General features: G+C 44.7%; 1 protein-coding gene across 4 annotated transcripts in view; it reads right to left on the bottom strand.

The window, feature by feature from the left end:
- The window catches only part of TMEM246 (transmembrane protein 246), a 19,550-nt gene extending 13,574 nt beyond the window's left edge, over positions 1 to 5,976 (bottom strand). For 2 of the 4 annotated variants that reach the window (XM_025202898.1, XM_014519642.2), the window contains exons 1-2: positions 5,749 to 5,976; positions 1,544 to 1,886 (exon numbers count right to left, since the gene is read on the bottom strand). The gene's annotated coding sequence lies outside the window, so the exon portion shown is untranslated. The remainder of the gene's footprint in view (positions 1 to 1,543; positions 1,887 to 5,748) is intronic. The other 2 variants (XM_006015475.3, XM_025202887.1) reach the window with 2 other exon arrangements.
- Positions 5,977 to 10,350: the final 4,374 nt, after the last annotated feature.

The raw sequence follows: 10,350 nt of genomic DNA, 5'->3' as shown, positions 1-10,350 counted from the left end.
AAATATAAAGGACAGCTGTGCACCATTCAGGAAGTACTGTGTATTGACCACCTTTGCACTGTAATGCAAAAAAACAGCCTCAGGTAAATGTATTCTTTTGTGAGCAAAGGCCTTTGCTGGTAAATCTGAAACTGTAGGCAGGGACAGTTTATCACCACAATCAAAATGTATCTATTGTAGTAGATGGTAAGCAGGACATTCAGACTAGAGTCTCTAGTCTGAATGTCCTCTCCATGCTGAGAGGTAGGCAGCTTTAGTCATAATAAAAAATGATCCCTCTTAAAAAAGGAGGCAATGAGCAGTGAGCCTGGAGATACTACAATACAAAGCCAAAATTCAAAAAGGCTAGCGCAAGCTCTGGCACTCTCCCCTGGTGTAAAAATGCTGATGGGAACCTAATCACATTTTTTTTAAATTTCATGTCTCAAGCCACAGCAGCCAAATCAGTTCTGAATTCCATCAAACGAGCAGAGCCCAGTCATTCAGGTCTGTGTGGTACTACCACTAACAAATATCCTACATCCCAGACTTGTCAGTCTGGGGCTTCAGATACACCCAAATCTATGGCAGGCATCCTATGTACAAGCCAGAAGCCTGGAGGCCTTGGAGTTCAGAGGCCCCCTAATATCAGTTGCCCCTAGCCAAAAGGCCAAAGTAGCAAGCTAGAGGGAAAACCCAAGAGCAATCCCCCAGTGCCATATAATGGATAGTAGAGATCCTTCCACTGGGAGGCTATAGTAGACTCTTGTAGGGGTGCCTGCCTTCAGTGCATTGGACAGGTCTCCCCCCTCAACTATACCAAGTTATTCAAGGTTGGGAAGAAGGACATCACCGCTTCCTGGTACAGTAAAACCCTCTGCACCAACACCATCATCATGGTGTCTTCCCTGCCAGGATGAAGTCATGGTGAGCCACATAAAATATATTTCAACTTCCTCTTCACTCTGTGATGACTAGGTATTAAAGGGCTTATTGCCACTGCCAAGAGCTCGTTTACCTATAGGCAGTAACAGGATGGACCTCAACCTCGGATCACCCAGTCTGCCAGGAACTTGATCTTATGTTTTTCTTTCCTGCCATGACTTTGATGACACTATATTACTAGGAGGCAATACCCTGAGGTGATCCTTCAGGTCTTGATATTTGTCTTCTTCTGTGGGGCTCTAACCTCCCCTTTACCCCCACCCTAGCCACTCCAGATGGAATTCAAAGTTCTCTGCAGCCGGATTTTGATGCTGCATGATGGTTTAATGCTCAGCCCTCAGCCAGTTGGATGACTGTAGTCTTAGTCTGGCACCCACCCCCTCCAGGGGATTGCCTTAGCGTGGGCTCAAATACTCCAAACGCAATAGTTTTCAGTCTGTCCTTGGAATCAGTCTATGTTCCCTTCACCTGGGGATCAATCTCTCATATCAAAAAGAACAAAGCCAGTCAATCCAATCGCTGCTCAGCTCAGACCTGCTCTGGTCTACTAGTGAGCACACACAGTCCCAGTAGGATCTCCCTCCCAAGCACAGCAAAGCCACATCAGGGAGGCTCTAACCTGAGAAAAGCAGTTTTCCTTGCTTGTCTCCCAGATCCTCAGCCATCACTGTGCTCCAGGACTTATCAGAATCCTTGTGTAGGCCAGCCTCCACCTGCCTCCTTCTTTTGGTCACTCCTGCAGCGTTTCTCTGGTAGGATCAGCAATAGCTTCTTGCAGGAACGCTCAGCCACTCCTCTCAGTGGCTTGCAGGGAATCGAACCTTCTGCCCTTCTCTGGGGCCAGAAATACCTCCTGGCAGCTCGCCTTCTCCAATCCAGAGTGAGAGGCTGCTCCGGAAGTGTTGTTGTGATCACTTCTCCTCCCCTCCAGTTTCCAGTTTCAGCCTCACCATCTGCACACACTGTAAATTCTGTTTACTTTCACTTTCCCTCTCTGCCGGCTGATCTTCTGCCCTTAGTCTCCCCTGCCTGGCACATACGGCACCCTGGGGGTTCTGTTTACTTCCTCTCACTCCTTTGCACATTCCTACAGCTGCTCTGCCCCTTTCTTTCCCTTTTCCAATTATTCCTATTTTTTACAAGTCTTAAATATTTGGCAAACATGACTGAACAAGGCCCCAAACAGATTACCCAGAATCCCTCTGTTGCCCCCTCTCTTAGCCTGTCGCATGATTAGTGTAGCTCCATCCTCCATGAGGTGGAGCCAAACCAGTTTGCCTTGCACCTCAATGGCATATACATTTTTGGAGAATCCCAGGAATCATCATAAGAACACCTTGTTCCAGTCATGAATGGGGGAGCTAATTAGCACATGGACTTTTTGTGGCGAGGGTTGGTATCTGGAGTATACACACACATAGTGAACAGTGCTGAGCTGTGAGGTCACCATGACTTGAAACTCTGCTGTCTCTGGTGGGGCCCAGCCCAATGAGGTATATGGTAAATCATAGGTCTTTTGGTTTTGGGCTAATGGATGTTGGTGGGTATACGCAATGTCCAACATGTACCTGTGGACTATGGAACTGCCATAGTTGTATGAGGTCCTGGAGCAGATACGAGTTACACTGCAAGGCCCTGGTGACCATGACAAAACCACTGCAAGATGCAGGAGGTAGTAAGGGCAAGGGACAGACTATTGCCCATGGACATACTACCTAGCAAATCTTCCACAAGGACCTGCAGAAGGAGCACGGGGACGTAAACTGGCAGGTAGATCACTGAGCACTCCCTGTGTGGTTAAGACACAAAGAGGGGCCCACTGAACTGCCCCAGGCAAACTCGTCAGTAGAAGGAGGAAACAATTGACCACCTCCTCTAGAACTACCCATACACTGGGGGAGGGTGGTAGATAGTAATCATACTTCCTCATTAGGAAGAACTTCTTCACAGTTCGAGTGGCCAAGGTCTGGAATGGGCTCCCAAGGGAGGTGGTGCTCTCCCCTACCCTGAGGGTCTTCAAGAGGAGGTTAGATAGGCATCTAGCTGGGGTCATCTAAACCCAGCGCTCTTTCCTGCCTATGCAGGGGGTCGGACTCGATGATCTATAGAGGTCCCTTCCGACCCTAACATCTATGAATCTATGAATCCTCGTGATAGTGACAGGGGTCAAGACCCTGACCAGAGAGGCGGTGCTGTTTGGCCACCTGACCAAGCAGCAAGGGACCCCAGCAGCCTGCTTCGACTTGTTCATCTTCTGCTTCAGGAATTCCCTATGGAAGACCAGGAATATGCTTATGCACAGATACACGAACCTCCCAGTTGAGGATTGCAACAGAATGGGAGTGAATGAGATGCAGTTGTATTACAGAAAGGCAGTAGAAGACAGTGGGGAGAAGACGGAGGACAAATGGAAGAGAAAAGACTGGCACAAACTGTTCAAAAACAAAACCACTGGAGAGAATGATGACAATAATGACAAGAACAACAAGTGAAAGGACTGGGGCAAGAAACAGAAGAGTTGGGAGGAAGGTGTGGGGTGTGGGAAGGGGAAGGGAAGGGGCAATGAGTGATTGTGATGGGAAAAGGAGATGGTGATGGGCATGCATTTGTGGTACTGTAACAGGGATGATGATGATAAACTGTGTGTGTGTTATGAACTGTTAAGTGAACTGGGTTGGTCATGAGACAACTGTAAAGGTATAGGTATGTGTGTGTTTTTGGAATACATGTGCTAAAAATACTTATAGCAGTTTCAGAAGAGATAAACCGCATCAATTCTGGATAAGTTAACATGATAGCAATAATGCCAGCTCTCATGAAAAAATCCTGAGACTCCTGATTTCCAAGTCAAATTAACTCTGACTCGATAGAGAGATCAAATCTCCAGATTTTTCCTTTTGGTGTGTATAGAGAGTGCCATCCTGGTAAGTCTGTGGAGGGGAAGGGGCAGGGGAAGAGGGAAGGGATGAGGGACGGGGGAGGTAGATCAAGGCCCCCACAGTGACAGAGGGAGTGGGGCAGGGACTGGAGTAAATGGGGCCCCGGGATCAGGGTGGGTCATGCAACAGAGCTGTGGGCGGCTGTCTGTGTGTGTGCCTGCCCCTCACTTCCAAGCCACAGCCCCCCCAGCCCTGCTGCTTCCCCTCACTCCTGACTCACAGTACCCTGAATCCTGCCAGGGTATGTGGGGACCCCCCACTCTCTAGGCTCCAACTCACCCCCACACACACCCACAGCCCCCCACATCTTCACAAATAATCACCCCCCACATACACACACTTCAAAAATAGCATTTCATGATTTACATTCCAAATCTCTTGATTTTTAAGAGTTTGTCTCATGATTTTACATGGTGAGGATGGCAATACTGCTATGGGTACCTGTACTCATTTCCCTATATGCAAGTTACTATGGATATGTTTATTTCTTGGTCAGTGTTTTCAAATTTGCTTCTTATTTTGTTTGCTCAAGGAGACCAGGTCTTATAGTTTGGGGGAGGGGAGAAAGACGGGCTGCAGGATGAAGAAGTTGTGGAGGGGGTGCTCTCTGATCCTCCAGATTTATTTTCCCTGCTGTAGCAGTGGGACGGGGACAAATTCAAGGCAAACCTCCAATAATTAGATTCTGTATTTGGAAAATGATAACAAATGGATAAGTTGTCCATATACAGAATCTAATTGGGGAGGGGGGGTCATCTTATAATCAGGGTAATCTTATATTTGAGTAAATATGGTATATATGCTACTCCACAAACATGTGCACACACCCCCCACACACCCCATTTTGGGACCAGCAAAACAACAGCATTTTGCCATTTGGTGAAGGGTTATGGTTGTTTCCTCTGCCCTACCAGCCAGTGCTTGTTCATACACTGTGCCTATATGACAGTCCATAGATCATGCAGATCATGCATGAAACTATTTTCCCAGGGTCTATAGGAGGAGGAGAGACTGGATGAACTAGTAAACCAAGCTGCAAAGCCACCACAGATTATTATTATCAGTATTATCATTAACAGCATATGCTGTGCACTTTATCAGGCAGTCAAAATGGTTGTTAATTTCTTATGTGATCCATGACTTAAATGGCACATGCTGCTCCCCTGCGGGGTTTTTTAGTGACTTTCTTCTCCTTTGGGAGGGTTGCCGGAGAATATAATGTGACCCTCAAAGTGGCACTGACTGGGATTAATGGTAGTTACCCTGGGGATGAGAAGAAGGGGCACTGGTTAAATTGATCCTTCCCTCCCTGCAGGCTTGGCAAGGAAATGGAGAATCAAATATTGGTCAGACGCCCACAGCTGCCTTATATGGATGTTGTACAGGCTCTGTTTGTTCCCTGAGGCTGTGCCAGAGACTCTATTTAAATGTCTAGAGTAATCTGGTCTTTCCAGGTTCCAGTGTTTCTTTCCATTTTTTCCTCCCTATTCCCAAGGACAGAGTCTAACCACCACCCATTTCCCCTCCTTTCTACCACCCTTCTAGCAAGTACTAAACACCCAGCACAATTTGTGTTTCCTCCCTCCCAATCTCGCACCATGGCCAGGGCTAACACCAGCTCCTTTCCAAACCCTCTATAGATTGGTTCAATGAGAACAGATCTGCACTGTCATTAAGTTTCCTACTCCCTGTTTACTCTTTTTCTCCCCCAAAAGGGACTGTGCAGGACAAAAACATGCATTCCTTCGGACGCCCCCCTTGGTATACTAAGCCTCCTCACGCCGCTTAAAGAAAACAGATGAAATCAAGCCAGCTTTCACAGCAAAAGCCAACACTAAAAGCCAGCGGAGAAACCAGGTGGACAATAGAGTATACAGAGAATTACCCTTTTCCTATCAGCACCAGTTCTCCTGGGACCCAAGCAGCCCGTCATTCCTGCGTGTCTTCTCTTCCTTTCCCAGTGCTCCTTGAAATTGCAAGGTTTCACCATCTTCTCTTCTTGCCTCCATTAGGGAAAATCCTGGCAGCTCTGCTTGTCGCTCACATCTCTCCTGCAGTTTCCTTTCTCCCCCTCCATGAGGGTGGGATTAAAGGCATCTAAGCTCAAGCATGTGACCACACAAACCAGAGATGCTCAGGGCCAGAGGAAACTGGCAGGCAGAGAGGAGGAGTGACAGACCAGGAATACAAGAGAACAAAAAAACCAACCCAGAACAAAGGTTACTATAACCCTGTGTGCTGAGCTGTTAGCATAGCTGAATCCCCTAGTTTGTGCTGTGATTCACAACTGTTTCACTAGGGACTAACAACTTGTTAGCCCCTTCACTGCTGGAGTGTGTGTCAATTCCCTGTTCTGGCAGTAATACCAGAGGCTATACCCAACCCCTTCGCTTTCTTCCTACCTTCGCTAGTTTACATGTAAGTTGACCCTTCGTCAGGTATGTTGAAAAGCTCATTCCTCCACCTTGCAGGGGTGTAGGTTGTAGCTGTGTTGGTCTAAGGACACAGGCAGACAAGGTTCCTTGGGTGAATCTGATATCTTTTATTAGACCAACCCAAATAGTTGGAAAATAGTTATTAAGCAAGCTTTCGGGTTCAAAAACCCTTTGTCAGGCTAAGGAAGTTTCAGCAGTTGTTATGTGCTCTTCCATCCAGCAGGCAAACCTGCTGCCTCATCTATAGTCTCTTTGCCCATTAGAGATCTGGAAATGAACGCTCAGGGCCTGAACCAATGCCAACTAACATAAATAGAGAGACAAGTCATCAGATCCTTCCCCACCTCCCGTTGTTCCTTATTTGTATTTAATCTTTCTCTTGTTCTTATGAGTTAGGTGAATAACTATTCAGATAACTAGACACAGATGTCATTTTAATCCTATGGCCATATTTCTTAATTCTGCAAATAATGTTCTATTTTGCCGTATTTCATGGCTTCTCTAATTCTCTCACTCTGACAACATGTCTGCAGAGTGTTTGAGTGCCTGCAAAACAAATGAGTCAGCTCAGATATTTGGGTACACGTTTCTTCATGATACTTTTCAGCCTCTGTTGCTAGGAGAATTCTGTCACTTTTAGTACCCCATCTTTAGTACATATTATATGCTTTGTACAATGTTGTTTCATGCAGTTATGGTTTTGTGACAACACAATATCAGAAAGCTCTAGCATGATATATTCAAATACAGTATTTTTTGTACTCACCTCCATTTACACTGTTCAAACAAATGAACATTAGGGACAGGGGTAATTATATTATGCAAACGTGAAATCTTCATTTATTAGGCTTTTAAAAAATGGGAAAGCCTGGAACATGGATATGTTGCTAATGCCAGTGAAGCAACTGTAAGCTTTCAGGGGGAAAATGCAGTCAAACAACTTTGATTGTGTTCTGCTTTCTTCATCTGTTCTCCCAGAGAAAGGTGAGGTTACCTGGAGCAATCCGCAAGGGTGCAGCAGCAGCCCAGGCCCAGGGCCAAAGCTATGCCCGTGCTGATTAAATGAAGTAGCTCTCTCTCTCTTTTTTTTTCCTATTAGACTCGGTGCCATCTTCATCAGAGCCAGAGACTAAAAGCCTTTGTTTACAGGGTGTCCTTACTTACAAAGTGTACAATGAGTGTGCAGACTCTGAATGCTCTGTTTGTTTCAAGATGACAGTGGTGAGAGGAAATATCAATGAACTCAAATAGCAATTAACTTGCACCGGAGGAGCTGTGGAGGATGCTCTGTGCGTGCAAAGTCTGCTGAACACATTCTGCAGAGGGAGCTGGATTACACCTTTAGTCACGGTCTGTAGGCTGGGGCATACATCTATTTAGGACTAAATGTTTTGTTGATTCCACTTTTCCTCTGTCCAGTGGTGCCCCAGACATCACCTCTTGGATGTCCTCTAGCATCCTCACAAAATCAGTTGGTTCAAAACTAAACTAATTTTTTTCTGATGGTACTTTTGTATGTAATTCTATTTAGCTCTGCTTAATTGCTTAACTGACTGCTGAAGTAGGAAGATCTTGGATAAATGATAATTATTACTTGCAGTGTCATTCTTTTTGAAGGCTGCACATATTGCCAGAAAAGCCTGCTTTACTGCCTTTCAGGCTTCAAGAGAATCTTTAGGGGCAGCTGTTCTCTTGGGAAATGCACACACTGGAAGGCAATAACATTATCTTAAACTACTGCATGATGTTGGAAGTTCTGTAAGTTCAGGAGCAATCTAAGAAACACACTTGCTGCCTTATGTCTTAGTCATTTAGCTCTATTTTTCCAAATACAGAAAGTCACCCAACAGTTGTCATAGTCTCACTCTGACTGGCAGTCAGCAAGTGAGATTTTCCAATATGAGCAGCACAGGTATAGATTTAGAAACAGTGGGGGAGTGGCACTCTACATCAAAGACTGAATCGAGTCAACTGATAGGAGAGATACCATAGAATCTTTGTTGACAGAAATTCCAGGTTTCAATAGAAAAAGGTACAACTAGGGATAGACTATTGATCCACAGATCAGGATGGCAGCAGCCAGCTAGACATGCTAAGGGACTTGATAGAGGCTGCAGCAGCAGAATACACAGTAATAATGGGGGACTTCAACTATCCACAGACTGGGTCAATCTAACATCAGGCTGGGGTGCAGGGACCACGTTTCTTGATGTTATAAAAGACTGTTTAATGGAGCAGTTAATCCTGGAACCTACAAGAGAAAAGATGAGTCTTGACCTAGTCCTAAATAGTGCATAGGATTTGATGCAAAGGGTGTTATTGAGCCACTTGGCAACTGTCACCACAGTGCAATTGGGGTTTGACATCAAGTTTGGAGGAAAGAGAAAAAAATCTACCACAGCAACCTTTAACTTTAAAAAGGGAGAGTACACCAAAACAAAGAAGCTAGGTAGACAGAAGTTAAAAGGAGCCCCTAAGGAAGTGAGTACCTTGCAAGCAGCCTAGAAACTGCTTAAGAACCATATTGGAGACACAGAGAAAATGCATACCACAAATTAAAGAAAAAAAAAATGGAACGCAGACCAAAAGAAAGCCAGTATGGCTTAATGGCAGAGTTGCAGAGGCAATAAGCAAAAAAATAAAAGGCTTCTTTCAAAAGTGGAAGTCAAATCCTAATGAGAAAAAGAGCATAAACACTGGCAAATCAAATGTAAAACTTTAATAAGACAACTAAGGGAAAATTTGAGAGTGGTTTCCAGGGCATTGGCTGTGTCCCTCTTCGCTTCATTACTTCAGTATCCACATAAAGTTCACAGTTCTCAGTATAGTTCAAATATCTTTTCAGGACTGCAATCAGTGTCAGGGGTATGAGAAAGGGAAATCAATTAAAGTGTCTGGCAAAACTCTGTCTGATTATGTGCATGTGTAGCATCTATGAAGAATCAATTCAATAAATGTATGCATATGTACATTTTATTCATATATGAAATCACCACGATTTTCTTCATATTGTTAGCACTTAGTCCCTTAGTGGGAGACTCCCTAGTGGAAATTGTGTTAACAAGAAGCTAAGTGTTGCTTCCATACTTGACAAGGCTGGTAAATGAATGATTCCGTCATATTAGCATCTTCACCCAGATAACTTCCAAATCAGGCACATAAAATAAATGAGCAAAGTATTCTGCATATCTCCATAATGCTTCAAGTGGTTTCATATTCTTTTATGTACGAAAGAATAAGGTATGTAAAACATTATGGCTTGAGTTTTGAGACCCTAAAACATTTTGTGTTGAATTTGATGAATACATCTCAGATTCTGAAGGTGGACCCAGATGATCAATATAAATAGGCTCTTTTATTTAAACAACAAAATTAGATACTTGGAATAAATTGCTTTCTGAGTACATCAATGCCCTTATGGAGCGCATTGCTTTCCTGCAGTGCTGTGCTTGTGCTAATGTCTGAGGTTACCTGAGAGATGCGCATATGAGCCACTTGGGGACAGACTCCATGAGAAATTGTGCCTTGTGTAGTCTCAGCTCAAGCAACTGCTAAGATCTTGCTTCATAGAGGCAAATGATTATTTAAGGAGATGTAGAGGCCAAGCACACAGTTTTGGGAGCAACTATTTAGAGTTGGGTATAGATTGTCATCTAAAAAATTTCCAATAATATATATTCCTAGGAAAATAAAATAGATTGTTGACTAGGCTGGCCAATGACACTCCCCCAGAATACAAGACATCCCCTTGCTGGGGGCGGGGCCACTGGCCGCCTCAGCCAATCAGTGATGAGGGGTGGGACTGCCACCTCAGCCAATCAGCAGGGAGGGCTGGGGCCACCACTGGGTCCCTTGGCCAATCAGTAGTGTGAGAAGTGGGGCCACCACAAAAGGACCAGGAAAATGGCACCAGCCTTGGCTTACTGCTGACTGTAATAATAAAATATTAATTGTCTTTTATTTTGCACTTTTAATGACATTGAATGACAGTAGCAATTTGGTCCATGAACCCCATGCTGATGAATGCATGGTGCTCTGTGAAAGCAGGGAGA

Source organism: Alligator sinensis, unplaced genomic scaffold, assembly GCF_000455745.1.
Source record: "Alligator sinensis unplaced genomic scaffold, ASM45574v1 scaffold560_1, whole genome shotgun sequence".
NCBI classification, from domain to species: Eukaryota; Metazoa; Chordata; order Crocodylia; family Alligatoridae; genus Alligator; species Alligator sinensis.
Note: the sequence above shows the minus strand (reverse complement) of the source record. Positions and strands in the feature narration are given on the sequence as shown.